This window comes from Triticum dicoccoides, chromosome 2A (genome assembly GCF_002162155.2).
Source record: "Triticum dicoccoides isolate Atlit2015 ecotype Zavitan chromosome 2A, WEW_v2.0, whole genome shotgun sequence".
Taxonomy (NCBI): Eukaryota; Viridiplantae; Streptophyta; class Magnoliopsida; order Poales; family Poaceae; genus Triticum; species Triticum dicoccoides.
The window spans coordinates 147,590,449-147,605,966 of record NC_041382.1 but is presented as its reverse complement, the minus strand read 5'-3'; the positions used below and the strand labels follow the sequence as shown (position 1 = coordinate 147,605,966).

Below are 15,518 nucleotides of genomic sequence, written 5' to 3'. Positions count from 1 at the left end.
GGGATCCATGTATGAGAACAAAGTATAGACTTTGGTTGACTTGCCCGATGATCGGCAAGCCATAGAAAATAAATGGATCTTCAAGAGGAAGACGGACGCTGATAGTAGTGTTACTATCTACAAAGCTAAAATTGTCGCAAAAAAGTTTTCGACAAGTTCAAGGTGTTGACTACAATGAGAGTTTCTCACTCGTATCTATGCTTAAGTCTGTTCGAATCATGTTAGCAATTGCCGCATTTTATGAAATCCGGCAAATGGATAAACAAAACTGCATTCCTTAATGGATTTATTAAAGAAGAGTTGTATATGATACAACCAGAAGGTTTTGTCAATCTTAAAGGTGCTAACAAAATGTGCAAGCTCCAGCGATCCATCTATGGACTGGTGCAAACATCTCGAAGTTGGAATATACGCTTTGATAAGTTGATCAAAGCATATAATTTTATACAGACTTGTGGTGAAGCCTGTATTTACAAGAAAGTGAGTGGGAGCACTACAACATTTCTGATAAGTATATGTGAATGACATATTGTTGATCGGAAATAATGTAGAATTATTCTGCAAAGCATAAAGGAGTATTTGAAAGGAGTTTTTCAAAGAAAGGACCTCGGTGAAGCTGCTTACATATTGAGCATCAAAATCTATAGAGATAGATCAAGACGCTTGATAAGTTTTTTTAATGAGTACATGCCTTGACAAGATTTTGAAGTAGTTCAAAATGGAACAGTCAAAGAAAGAGTTCTTGCCTGTGTTACAAGGTGTGAAGTTGAGTAAAGACTCAAAGCCCGACCACGGCAGAAGATAGAAAGAGAATGAAAGTCATTCCCTATGGCTAAGTCATAGGTTCTATAAAGTATGTCATGCTGTGTACCAGAACTATTGTATACCATGCACTGTGTTTAGCAAGGGAGTACAATAGTGATCTAGGAGTAGATCACTGGACAGTAGTCAAAATTATCCTTAGTGGAATAAGGATATATTTCTCGATTATGGAGGTGACAAAAGGTTCATCGTAAAGGGTTACGTCGATGCAAGCTTTGACACTGATCCAGATGACTCTAAGTCTCAATCTGGATACATATTGAAAGTGGGAGCAATTAGCTAGAGTATCTCCATGCAGAGCATTGTTGACATAGAAATTTGCAAAATACATGCGGATCTGAATGTGGCAGACCCGTTGACTAAACTTCTCTCACAAGCAAAACATGATCATTTTTTGGGTCTTAATCACATAGCGATGTGAACTAGATTATTGAATCTAGTAAACCCTCTGGGTGTTAGTCACATGGAGATGTGAACCAATCACATAAAGATGTGAACTATTGATGTTAAATCACATGGCGATGTGATCTAGATTATTGACTCTAGTGCAAGTGGGAGACTGAAGGAAATATGCCCTAGAGGCAATAATAAAGTTATTATTTATTTCCTTATATCATGATAAATGTTTATTATTCATGCTAGAATTGTATTAACCGGAAACATAATACATGTGTGAATACATAGACAAACAGAGTGTCACTAGTATGCTTCTACTTGACTAGCTCGTTAATCAAAGATGGTTATGTTTCCTAACCATGGACAAAGAGTTGTTATTTGATTAACGGGATCACATCATTAGTTGAATGATCTGATTGACATGACCCATTCCATTAGCTTAGCACCCGATCGTTTAGTATGTTGCTATTGCTTTCTTCATGACTTATACATGTTCCTATGACTATGAGATTATGCAACTCCCGTTTGTCGGAGGAACACTTTGTGTGCTACCAAACGTCACAACGTAACTGGGTGATTATAAAGGAGCTCTACAGGTGTCTCCAAAGGTACATGTTGGGTTGACGTATTTCGAGATTAGGATTTGTCACTCCGAATGTCGGAGAGGTATCTCTGGGCCCTCTCGGTAATGCACATCACTTAAGCCTTGCAAGCATTGCAACTAATGAGTTAGTTGCGGGATGATGTATTATGGAACGAGTAAAGAGACTTGCCGGTAACAAGATTAAACTAGGTATTGGATACCGACGATCGAATCTCAAGCAAGTAACATACCGATGACAAAGGGAACAACGTATGTTGTTATGCGGTCTGACCGATAAAAGATCTTCGTAGAATATGTAGGAGCCAATATGAGCATCCAGGTTCCGCTATTGGTTATTGACCGGAGACGTGTCTCGGTCATTTCTACATTGTTCTCGAACCGTAGGGTCCGCACGCTTAAGGTTTCGATGACAGTTATATTATGAGTTTATGAGTTTTGATGTACCGAAGGAGTTCGGAGTCCTAGATGAGATCGGGGACATGACTAGGAGTCTCGAAATGGTCGAGACGTAAAGATCGATATATTGGACGACTATATTAGGACTTCGGAAAGGTTCCGAGTGATTCGGGTATTTTTCGGAGTACCGGAGAGTTACGGAAATTCGCCGGGAGAAGTATTGGGCCTTATTGGGCCATACGAGAAAGAGAGAGGGGCTGCCTAGGGCAGGCCGCGCGCCCCCCAAGGCCTAGTCCGAATTGGACTAGGGGGAGGGGCTGCGCCCCTTCCTTGATTCCTACTCCTACTACATGGAAGGACTCCTAGTTGGACTAGGAAAGGGGGAATCCTACTCCCGGTGGGAGTAGGACTCCCCTAGGGCGCGCCATAGAGAGGGCCGGCCCTCCCCTCCTCCACTCCTTTATATACGGGGGCAGGGGGCACCCCATAGACACACAAGTTGATCTTCGTGATCGTTCCTTAGCCGTGTGCGGTGCCTGCTTCCACCATATTCCACCTCGGTCATATTGTAGCAGTGCTTAGGCGAAGCCCTGCGACGGTAGAACATCAAGATCGTCACCACACCGTCATGCTGACGGAACTCCTCCCCGATGCTTTGCTGGATCGGAGCCCAGGGATCGTCATTGAGCTGAACGTGTGCCAAGAACTCGGAGGTGCCGGAGTAACGGTGCTTGTATCGGTCGGACCGGGAAGACGTACGACTACTTCCTCTACGTTGCGTCAACGCTTCCGCTTCGATCTACGAGGGTACGTAGACAACACTCTCCCCTCTCGTTGCTATGCATCACCATGATCTTGCGTTGTGCGTAGGATTTTTTTGAAATTACTACGTTCCCCAACAGTGAGATGATGTATTACAGAACGAGTAAAGAGACTTGCTGGTAACGAGATTGAACTAGGTATTGAGATACCAACGATCGAATCTCGGGCAAGTAACATACCGATGACAAAGGGAACAACGTATGTTGTTATGCGGTCTGACCGATAAAGATCTTCGTTGAATATGTAGGAACCAATATGAGCATCCAGGTTCCGCTATTGGTTATTGACCGGAGACGTGTCTCGGTCATATCTACATTGTTCTCGAACCGTAGGGTCCGCACGCTTAATGTTACGATGACAGTTTCATGATGAGTTTATGTATTTTGATGTACCGAAGGTTGTTCGAGTCCCGGATGTGATCATGGACATGACGAGGAGTCTCGAAATGGTCGAGACATAAAGATCGATATATTAAAAGCCTATATTTGGATATCGGAATCATTCCGGGTGAAATCGGGATTTTACCGGAGTACCGGGGGGTTATCGGAACCCCCCCGGGGTTATTGGGCCTACATGGGCCCTAAGGGAGAAGAGGAAAGGAGGCAAGAGGTGGCCGCGCGCCCCTCCCCTCCCTAGTCCGAATAGGACAAGGAGAGGGGGGCGCCGCCCCCCCTTTCCTTTCCCTCTTCCTCCTCTTTCCCACTTCTCCTTCTCCAACTAGGAAAGAAGGGAGTCCTACTCCCGGTGGGAGTAGGACTCCCTCTTGGCGCGCCCTCCTTGGCCGGTCGCCCCCTCCCCTTGGCTCCTTTATATACGGGGGCAGGGGGGCACCGTAGAACACACAAGTTGATCTTCGTGATCGTTCCTTAGCCGTGTGCGGTGCCCCCCTTCACCATATTCCACCTCGGTCATATTGTAGCGGTGCTTAGGCGAAGCCCTACGACGATTGAACATCAAGATCGTCACCACGCCGTCGTGCTGACGAAACTCCTCCCCGAAGCTTTGCTGGATCGGAGCCCGGGGAGCGTCATCGAGCTGAACGTGTGCCAAGAATTCGGAGGTGCCAGAGTAACGGTGCTTGGATCGGTTGGACCGAGAAGACGTACGACTACTTCTTCTATGTTGCGTCAACGCTTCCGCTTCGGTCTACGAGGGTATGTAGACAACACTCTCCCATCTCGTTGCTATGCATCACCATGATCTTGCGTGTGCGTAGGAATTTTTTTAAAATTACTACGTTCCCCAACATGAAGTGCCTCACCTTACAGTGCCGGAAGTGCCGCACCCTGCTATACCAAAAATGCCCCATCTGATTGTACCGGAGGTGCCAAAGATACCTGAAGTCCCGCACCCTGTTGTGCCCGAGGCTCCTAAGACCGAGCTAGCACACCCTCCTATGCCAGAGGGGCCAAAGATGCCAGAGATACCGCACCCTAGAATAGGTGAGATGCCAAAGATTCCTGAAGTGCCTCACATCGACGTTTCAGAAGTGTCTAAGCCTGAAGTCCCACACCCAGCTGCACCAGAGGGGCCAAAGGGCGATGCGCACTACCTGAGGACGAAGGCTAAGCCATGATGAAGGACATGTCTATGTAGCATGTCTTAGTATGCACGTACAATTATATGTAGACTACGGTGATGTGCTTTATCAGTGTGTAGCTATCTGTTACTCGCTTTGGCTAGGGGCGTCATGTTTCTGTCGTTTATATGTCTACTATGTTTTCTGACGTTTGATGGAATTATGTGTTTGTATATCTTGGATTGGTGTACAAATAAATACTCCCTCTATAAAGAAATGTAAAAACATTTAAATCACTAAAGTAGTGATTTAAACGCTTTTATATTTTTTTACGAAGAGAGTAAAATATTTTTAGTCTGGATTTATATGGTCGAGAGTTTAGTCTTTCATCCTCTCTCTCTTTTTTAGCGGGTGCAGTGTTTTATCTTCTCAATTAAACTTGTAAGTGTCACGCGTTTTTAAAAAGTTGATGTCTAATTAAATTGAGCCATATTTTTTACAACAATATTATGACGTCTTGACATGTGATAGACTACTCGTATCAATAAAAAAAAAATCTTTTTCGAGTAGCTCAGAGCCCCCAATTCAGCCTGGTTCTCCATTAGCTCCATGCCGCAATCGTCCTCCGGTTGGCCCTATCCTAGTTCATGTGCGACTTCGATGCGCAAATTGCCGGTAACCACACGCCATTGGTGGAGGAAGGCTCCCTAACCAGCGGTGGAGATCCTCCCTCATTGTTGAGGACTATCCATCCCGTGGTGAAGATCGCCCGACAAGTTCGTGCAGTGGACGGAGGAGACTCCTCCTGTACAGTCCAGGAGGAGGATACACTTATACGTAAACGTCGTCGCCGAGCCACTTGGCCACGGGGAGGAGGGTCGCTTGTGAGCACGGACTAGTTGGCCATGAGGTCGTTGTCGCTGGCGACTCAGCAACAGCAACCTCGTGTGTGTGATTGACGTCCAGTCCGACATACTTATTTTTTTTAGAGAGAAGTCCACATTACAATCCTCAATTCTCAAATGTATAAGAAACAACCCCGAACTTCAAAAACGTATACTTTATAACCTCAAACTTTCAAAACAGGTCAGAAATCAATATGTCTCTAGTCAAATCAGTTTCATCCCTGTTTTGACTGGTATTGACCAAAAATGAACATTTTTAGAATTCATAGTCCTTTTTAAATCTGCTAACATTTTTCAAAGTCCATGAACCTTTTTTATATCACTAATTTTTTAAATTTATTAACTTTTTTCAAATTCACACTTTTTAAATATTTTTTTAGAACAATTGTAAAATTCAAGGATTTATTTTAAATTAGAGAACAATTTTCAAATCCGAATTTATTTCAATTTGAGAGTTTTCTCAAATACGAAGGCAAAAATTTAAATTCACAAACATGTTTGAATTCGTAATTTTTTTCAAATTCATGATTTTTTCATATTCACAAAATTTTCTGACGGAAGCAAAATTATGACTCTCGCGAAAGAACAAAAAAAACGTGTTTTTTTGCACATTTTTTTTGTTTTTTAATCGAAAAGCTAAAGAAGACCGGTGGAAAACAAAATGTTGAAAAAACCCAAAATAACCGTTTAAAAAGCCAAAAATGCATGTGGAAAATAAAAAAACAAAATCTAGAGAAAAAGCCCAGAGCAACAGGTGTCGAATGGCTAAAAACGCGCCAAGTGGCACTGATCGTTGCGAGGTTTCCAAAGGAGCGCTTGTTAACAAGTTGCTTCCCCAGATTGTACCCTACGCCTACAAACATGGAGATCGGAGTTAATGGGCCGGCTCACCCTACGCCAACGACGGGAGCGATCGATCCATATGCCGCTGTTCTCCGGCGGCCGCCACTCCGGAGAACACGACGCTCGCGCCGACGAACCGCACGGTGCTGTCACACGGCGCGGGAGGGTGTAATCCTAACAACCGGGAGGCCAACCACTGCAGGTCTCTCCGCCTGCTCCTCCCACCTCGCGGCGGCCTCCTCCTTTTGCTCCCCCTCTCTGCCTTCGGAGAACTGTCTCCAGCCGGCATGGCGGTGGGAGCGCAGCAGCAGGGCATAGTGCTCACAGAGCTGGAGCAGCGGATTTTCGGGCGCCTTCTCGATGTTGTCCACCACCGAGGCCTCGGCACCCAGCTCCGCGTCGCCGGCGGATGGGTCAGAGACAAGGTGAGCAGTGCCTTTTTTCGTGTTTAGAAAAATATAGGAAAAATCGTTGAATGATACGTAGATGTAGGTCCTTTATATTCTCTACTACTAGGGTTTATGTACTGGGGTTTAAGGAGGCATTTTTAGTTGTCAAAATAAAGGAGGAATTGTTTAATGATCAAGTAGTGAATTCCATGAAAATCGCATCTTAATTTGGCTTGCAGTTTATGAAACGATTGTTGTGCACTGGGCAGTCTCGTGACTTAAACTCATGCTTTGGCATATTCTTTGCAGCTATTGGGGAAAGACTCTACCGACATCGACATCGCGCTTGATGATAACATGACCGGCGTAAAATTTTGTGGGGAAATAACTAAGTACTACAAGGTGATCGGTCAGGAGCTGAAAGAACCTTGTATTATCCCATGGTATGCAATCTTACTATAGCTGATATCATTTGCCATTTCTTTCAGATTTATAGCCTTAACACTTCTGTGCATTTCAATTTTGTTTGAGTTGAGTTTAATAGAGGCAGGGAGAGCCACTATTTTATCCAAGCCAAGTGTTTTGTACATGTTCATAAGTGTACCATAGGATAGGTCACCTTTTGGTCCAAGCAGAGTGTTATATACATGTTGAGAGAAGTGCATATTACACCCCCCAACTCTAGCCCTAGTCTAATATATACCCCTCAACTACAATACCGTCTAAAATACACCCCCCAACTCTCAAAACTGGCTAGAATTCAACTCTCCCCTCCCTGTTGACCGGTTTTGACCGAGTGAACAGTAAAAAATAAAAATTTTAAAAACAAATTTTTTTTGACAAAATTCAAAAGGTTCCAAGTTTTTGCACCGCGTGAACAGTAAATTAAAAAAAAAATCACCTTTTCAGCATGTTTGGATACCTGAGTAAATTTGAGATGTCCGTAAATTCGAAAAATATTCAAAATTTTCAGCATGGTGAACAGTAATTCGGGAAAAAAATCCAAAAAAAATCACCACGCGCTCAAACATCATCCATGCAAAAAAGGGTTTTTAAAAAACCGATTTTACTGTTCACCAAGCTGAAATTTTGAAAAAAAATCGAATTTACGGACATCTCGAATTTACTCAGGTGTCCAAACATGCTGAAAAGGTGATTTTTTTAATTTACTGTTCACGCGGTGAAAAAAACTTGGAACATTTTTGAAATTTTTCAAAAAAAATATTTATGGTTTTTAAAATTTTATTTTTACTGTTCACTCAGTCAAAACCGGTTAAACTGGGTCAAAACCGGTCAACAGGGAAGGGAGGGTTGAATTATGGCCAGTTTTGAGAGTTGGGGGGTGTATATTAGACGGTATTGGAGTTGGGGGGTGTATATTAGACTAGGGCTAGAGTTGGGGGGTGTCATATGCACTTCTCTCATACATGTTCTTAGCTCCCAAGTGTACCATACTTTCTCGCATTAACATATGCAGTAATTTAAATGCCTTTTATCCTGAACTTGTGACATTTTATAGTTTCCTTCAGCAATCCCAGCCAATCTAAGCACTTGGAAACCGCAAGGATACATCTATCTGACATCTCTGACATCTGGATTGATTTTGTCAACTTGAGGTCCGAAAAATATGCTGAAAACAGTCGTATTCCCACTGTGGTATGCACATGCACTTAGAATTGCTTTGCATACTCATTTTACAGACCTTGTGCACCAATTTGCTAGTTTACTGGTATGTCATACTTGTTGATGTGCAGGAGGATGGTACGCCCGAAGAAGATGCATTCCGCAGGGACCTAACAATTAATAGGTAATACAATTTTCATTTTCAAATGATATTTTTTGGGTATTTAGATTTATGCTTTCATTGCTACAATGTTTATTTTTAATATAGTATCCTATTTTGTCCTCTCTGAATTTTGAATTTGGGCAGCTTATTCTATAATATCAACACGAAATCGGTGGAAGATTTAACTGGAAGAGGTGAGTTTAGCCGTTATACGTTTGTAAACTCATGTGACCAGTTTAAAATCCGTGCTTCTATGTAACCATAATTAATCGATCCTATACTCTATGAAGGTCTTGAAGATCTGAAGAAAGGCCTTATTGTTACTCCTTTACCAGCCAAAGTTACATTCCTCGATGATCCCCTGAGGGTTCTTTGAGCAATCCGATTTGGTATATTCAAACATCACATACCTGATCTCCAATAACTCTTGCTATAGTTTTATCCTTTAATTTTATGATGCTACTATCTAAACCATTAAGATTACAAAGTTGTATAAATTGATTTGCTAATATTACACACTATATGACATGAAAAGAAGTAAAAATGTTTCTCATGTTTGTAAGTCAAAATCTTATATGTGTGTTCATAAGTAGTCAACTCATAGCCTTTCTAGTTAATTAAATAGTTGAACAGTGACTTGGAACATTAATTTCCGTTGTATGTGCCAATATTTATCTCTGACAGCTGCTAGATTCAGCTTTACATTAGCTGAAAATTTATAGGAAGCCGCTTCTGATGAAAAAGTGAAGTTGAATCTTGGTAGCAAGATTAGCAGAGAACGTATTGGTCAGGAAGTTTGATTTCTACACTTCTTATTGCCAAGCCATGTTTCGTTGTCACTTCTTTTTAATCTTTTGATATCATGCAAAACCCTAGGTCACCATTTTTATCTAAGTGTACATTGTGCAGGTTGACCACATGATGTCAGACAAATATCCGGTTGATGCAATGTGCCATATCCGTGATTTGGGATTATTTTACGTTGTTTTTGCATTTCCTGAGAAAACAGTTCCTCCAGTTCTCAACAAACATGATTGGTATGTCCATATTCTAATATGTAATTATTCCATGTTTTCAATATATGCAACAATGTCTGGCAAAATTACACTTCAAACTTCTGTATTCGTAGAGTTTTACACCACCAGTGTTCACTGATGTGTTTATTTCCATTGGCATATTTACTTCAACTCAGTCTCATCTCGTATCTTGTGTTGACGCAGGCTATGTGTTTCACATATTGAAGCAGCATGGAATCTTGCACAATCAATTGGCTGCTCTGTTTTCAGAGGTGGTTCTGGTTCCATGTCGCAGGTCTGAGATTTTCAGCATGTCTTGTTAAGGATATACCGTGAAATATCGTACTCTGACATGATTTATGCATGTTTTTTTTTCTTTGTTCTATCTTCCATGCTTGGCTTAAAATACTTTTCAGTGATGGTTTTAAAATGCTTATAGTCAAGGGTGTAACATTTTGAGCAGAGTCGAAAGTGTAACCAACATTACCCTTATTCTTATCTGTAAACTGTGTGGGATTCATTTTTTACAAACAAAAACAGGGCACATACATTTTTTTTGCACCCGATTGAAATCATGGTTGGTACTACCAAGTAAAGCTTCTCCATTTTTCCAATATCTGTTAATCAATTTCGTAAAAAAATGAATCTGTTTATCAATTCAGTAAATCTTATAAATGATTACACACAGTATTATCACTCTGAACCTGGTTGAGAAGGTTGCGAACAGTTTTTTGAGTTTCTTCGTTATAGATTCCAAAAGGACATTATATCATCTATTAAACTCTTTCTCAGATCTTTGTAATTTGGTCATAGAATTTTGCTGATGGACTTGTAATATTCCATGTAAATCCTCCACTATATATAATAATACAGCAGTAGGAGCCTCTCCTAGTGTTTTCTTGTCAAAAAAAAATTTGATACTAAGATCCTCATCACAGTTTCATCTTAATTATAGAAAAACTGATGATTCCTATGGTATACAACTTTACTATACATGCTTTTTGTTATGACTGACATTCTTTTACCTGCAAATAATTTCCTTTTATTTTCATAACACTAATTAAGTTTTGTGATGCTGTTTAGGATGAACAGAGAAGGCTTTGCATGTACAGTGCACTATTTACTCCAGTTCGAAATATGGTGTACACGAAGAAAAAGGTAACATCTAACTCATGAATCCTCCAAACTTCAATGCAAACGGTAACTATTTAAGGAGGCAAGCTCGAACTTTGCTTGCAAGTAGAATGACTGGAGAGAGCAGTCTTGGTTCATCGAAATCATATTATATATCTTAGTACAAATATTAGATGCTACTATTGCATCATCTTCACCCTTTTTGATTCAAAAATTGTATCTGTTAAAGCAGGAAAAAAAATTCTTTTGTTATGTACTTAAATTTTGTTGAATTGTTCTCTAGAAAAGACTTGGGTCAGTTCTTCTGTAAGTAAGCTGACGAAGCTGGATATTAGGTGCTTTAATTGAGCTAATTTGGTCGGTTTTGAAGCAAGTACATTACCAAGTTTGTGGCATCATCTGCAGGAGGTCGTTCGCTATATTATTGGAAACTCTCTAAAGTTGAATGGTTCTGATGCTGAAGCGGTACAGTTTCCTGAGCAGCCTCCAACAGCATTTGTTTCTGCATATCGTACGCCTTGGGATTATAACTTTTCATGATCTTTTTATTTCTGTTGTTAAAGATTGTCCAAATACATGCTGCAAGTGACAAGTTTGCCGATTTAATTATTTTCCTCGAGTCAAATGGAAATCTGGAAACTGTTAAAGAGAACCCGAATGACAAATATCTTGAGATACCAACAGACATGGTAGCACGCGTTTTGGCAGGTCAGTGCTGAACATGCTTGTTTTCAAATTCTGAACGTTTTTTATATTGTCGGGTTCTCTATAACCCCATGTCTGTGATGTCAATTGCTTGATTTGATCATTCAATATATTTGGTTAAACTTATTAGAATATTGGAATAGTTGCTGTCGATGAATCAATTGGATCTATTCTTGCATGACATTCTTGCTCCTTTTTTGTTGCTAGACCAAAATTTTGTGACGGTGTAAGCATTTCAGGACTTCTACTCCTTGGAATAAAGGACCTTTGGCGTCTGGCACTGTTGATATCCACTCTGTCCTATCCAGAAGCCCACAGTGCTAATGGTTCCTTCAGCCAGCAGGATGAGCTAAATAGAAGAAAAGAGATATATATCAGAGTTGAGCGTTTAATAACCGACCTCGGTAAAGAACTTACCTGATGATGCAGAATTATTTTCAGTTTCCTACCTGATGATGCCGAATTATTTTCGGTGAAGTACCGACTGAGTCAGTCAGTACTAGTCTGAAATTCTGATTTGCTGTCCTGATTTATACCTTAACCATTTGGTTCTTCAGATCTCGACGATGTATGGAAGATAGATACAGGTCCGCTGCTCGATGGGAAAGACATCATGGGAGTTTTGGGCATCGGAGAAGGTCCCTTGGTCAGAGAATGGGTACACATTGATGTTTCCATTCCCTTTGTAAGTGATCACATTGTTCTAGTTGTCGACATTATTAATGCAAGATTTATTCACACTTTCAGAAAGAAAGGCTAGTGAAGTGGCAGCTTGCGCATCCCAAAGGTACCGCGGAGGAGTGCCGTGAGTGGATAAAGCAGTCCAAATGTCAGAAAAAGGAAATGTAGGACGCAGCACCTGTGGAACGTTAACATTGTGAGCGTAGACAGTTGGGGATCTATATAGATCACAAACTCCACCGGATGATACGTGTATTTTTCCTTGGTGCTTAATGGGCCTTGATCTTGACTGTCTTGTCAGCTAGCCGGTAGTTGATTGCTGACCAAATAATTTTGCTAAACTTGATGTTTATAGTCAGTCTATCACCTATCCAGACCACTTAGAATGGACTTCGAGGCTGTTTTGTTAGGTTCTCTAAACTTTAGGGGATCAATTAACCGGTTTTGAAGTTTAGGGGTGATGTTGTCCATTTATGGTGGGCATATGCTCTTCTTCCTCTCTAAATTCAGAGAGAAGGCTAACACTAATTAAGGGACACGTTTGCTACACATCCGTGCTATTAGGCTTGTGCGCATAATGCAAGGCATATAAGGTCGCCATTGTGATGGAAGCAGGGAGTCGAAATAATACTGCAATATTTTCCATTGTTTCATGTTTAGACGAGAGGATTCTTAGCGGTGATTTTAAAAGAGGTAATATCACTGTAAGTCATAGAACTTGCGTTCAATGTTCAGTTTGGTGCTACAACTTTAAAAATACGGATTTATGGTCATCTAACTTGACATCGCATGCAAATATGGTCACAAAATACGCGTGCAGACGTATCAGGGTGTATGGCCCCACCTGTTAGTGAGTGGTGGCGCTCAGCTTACTTAATTTTTGCACAAAACACCCTCACATTTTTTAACAACCACACTGTACTGCATATAGGCACGTAAATGTTTGAATTCATCATTTTGCATAATTTAAATATAAGCTGCGAGTCTATACATTTTGGATTCGTTAAACATATTTATTTAACAAACATTTTCAATGTCGGTATTAACTATTTTTCATATAATACACAAGTTCATATTTAAATGTTTTTATGTACTAATGATAGTTTTTATGTATAATATTCTTAGAACATAACTTCATTAATTATGTTTTACAAATATCTTGAAGAAATTGCAAATGCAAAATGAGCCTCTGTCAAAAACAATGACTGCGTTGGGTTCATGGAGCAGAAAATTCGGTAATGTAACTAAAGAACTTGCACGGTCTAGAAGCCAATTAGAGGAGCTGATGCACATGAATGCGGACAGGGAAGAAATAAGGAGTGTGATGGATAAAATGAATGAATTGCTGTACCAGGAGGAGATGTTGTGGATGCAGAGGTCGAGGATTTCCTGGTTGAAGGAGGGAGATCGCAATACAAAGTACTTTCAGAGTAAAGCAGTGTGGAGAGCGAGGAAGAATAAGATCAGGGAATTGATGGACAGTATTGGTACCGTACATACCGAGTTTGCAGCATGAGCAATGTTGCTAATGAGTATTTCCACAATATTTTTGCTGCTGACACTACTTTGAATGCATCTGAAGTAGTAAGCTTGTTTGAACGTGTGGTGACGCCGGCTGATAATGACAAGTTATGCGCGCCGTTTACGGATAAGGAGATCTCTGATGCATTGTTTCAAATTGGGCCTTTGAAGGCACCAGGGCCGGATGGGTTTCCCGCGCGTTTCTTTCAGCGGAATTGGAGTACGGTAAAGGAGGGAGTGTTGGCTGCGGTCAGAGAGTTTTTTGACTCTGGTGTTATGCCAGAGGGGGTTAATGATACATCAATTGTGCTCATTCCAAAAATATCTAATCCCGTAAGGATGTCTGACTATAGGTCAATAAGTCTGTGTAATGTCACGTACAAGGTAATTTCCAAGTGCCTTGTTAACAGGTTAAGACCTTTGTTAGATGACATAATTTCGGTGGAGCAAAGTGCTTTCATACCAGGCAGGATGATTACTGACAATGCTCTGGTAGCCTTCGAGTGTTTGCATTATATTAAACAGGAGAAGGATCCCTCAAGGAGTTTTTGTGCATATAAGCTGGACTTGTCAAAAGCTTATGATAGAGTTGATTGGGCTTTCTTGAAGCAGGTGATGCAAAGGTTAGGGTTCTCTCACAGATGAATTGATTGGATAATGACGTGTGTCACATCGGTGAGGTATTCAGTTAAATTAAATGGAACTCTTCTGGATTCATTTGCACCGTCGCGTGGGCTACGGCAAGGAGACCCTCTCTCTCCATTTTTATTCTTATTTGTGGCAGATGGACTTTCAGCTATTTTGAAAAGCAAGGTGCAGTCCGGCGATATTGTTCCCGTGAAAATTTGTAGGAGAGCTCCAGGCATATCCCACTTGTTGTTTGCAGATGATACCATGTTGTTCTTTCAGGCGTCGAGGGATCAAGCGGAGCAGGTTAAAGCATCTTTGGATCTTTATAGTATGGCCACAGGGCAAAGCTTGAATTATGATAAGTGCTCTATTTTCTTTGGAGAATCTTGCCCGGCTCCCTTTCAAGAGCAGGTCAGGGATGTTCTCAACGTCAAAAGCATGGTTTTTGAGGAGAAGTACTTGGGTCTTCCCACACCCGAGGGTCGCATGTCTAAAGGGAAGTTTTAGAATCTTCAGACAAGCCTTACGAAAAGGCTTGTCCAGTGGGGAGATGGATTTTTGGCGCAGCCGGGGAGGGAAGTACTCATAAAGTCGGTCGCCCAAGCTTTACCCACATATATAATGGGAGTGTTTAAGCTCCCGTTCTCGGTGTGTGATGATCTCACAAGAATGGTGAGGAACTTTTATTGGGGATCGGAGAAGGGGAAGAGGAAGGTGCATTGGAAGGGGTGGGACTATCTAATGCAACCAAAGGATAGAGGTGGAATAGGTTTCCGAGATTTTCGTTTATTCAACCAAGCCTTGCTAGCTCGCCAAGCGTGGAGGTTGATCACAAGGCCGGATAGCTTGTGTGCCCGTCTGCTCAAATCTAAATACTACCCGGCGGGCAAGTTAGAAGACACGGTGTTTACTGGTAATGCTTCATCTTCATGGCAGGCTATTAGCCATGGTTTGGATCTGTTAAAGAAAGGCTTGATTTGGAGAATAGGTGATGGGAGAAGCATTCGGGTGTGGCGTGATAGTTGGATACCGAGGCCTTTCTCTTACAAACCGATCACGAGGCAGGGTGTATGTCGCATTAGATATGTTTCTGATCTTTTGAACGATAATGGGACATGGAAAGTTCAAACTCTGAACCAATATTTCATGCCAGCAGATGTGATGGAGATTTTGAAGATCAGGGTTTCACCTAGGCGTGGCGAGGATATTCTTGCATGGGGGCCGGACAAGATGGGTGTTTTCTCTGTGAAGAGTGCATACCACTTTGCGTTCGACGAGATTCACAGGTCCAATACAGTATCTTCCAGTTCATCGCCGACCGGGGCAAGAAGTTGCTGGAAGTTCATCTG

General features: G+C 41.4%; 1 pseudogene; it reads left to right on the top strand.

The window, feature by feature from the left end:
- The first annotated feature begins 6,594 nt into the window (after window positions 1–6,594).
- On the top strand, window positions 6,595–12,191 carry LOC119357747 (annotated as a pseudogene).
- The last annotated feature ends 3,327 nt before the right edge of the window (window positions 12,192–15,518 follow it).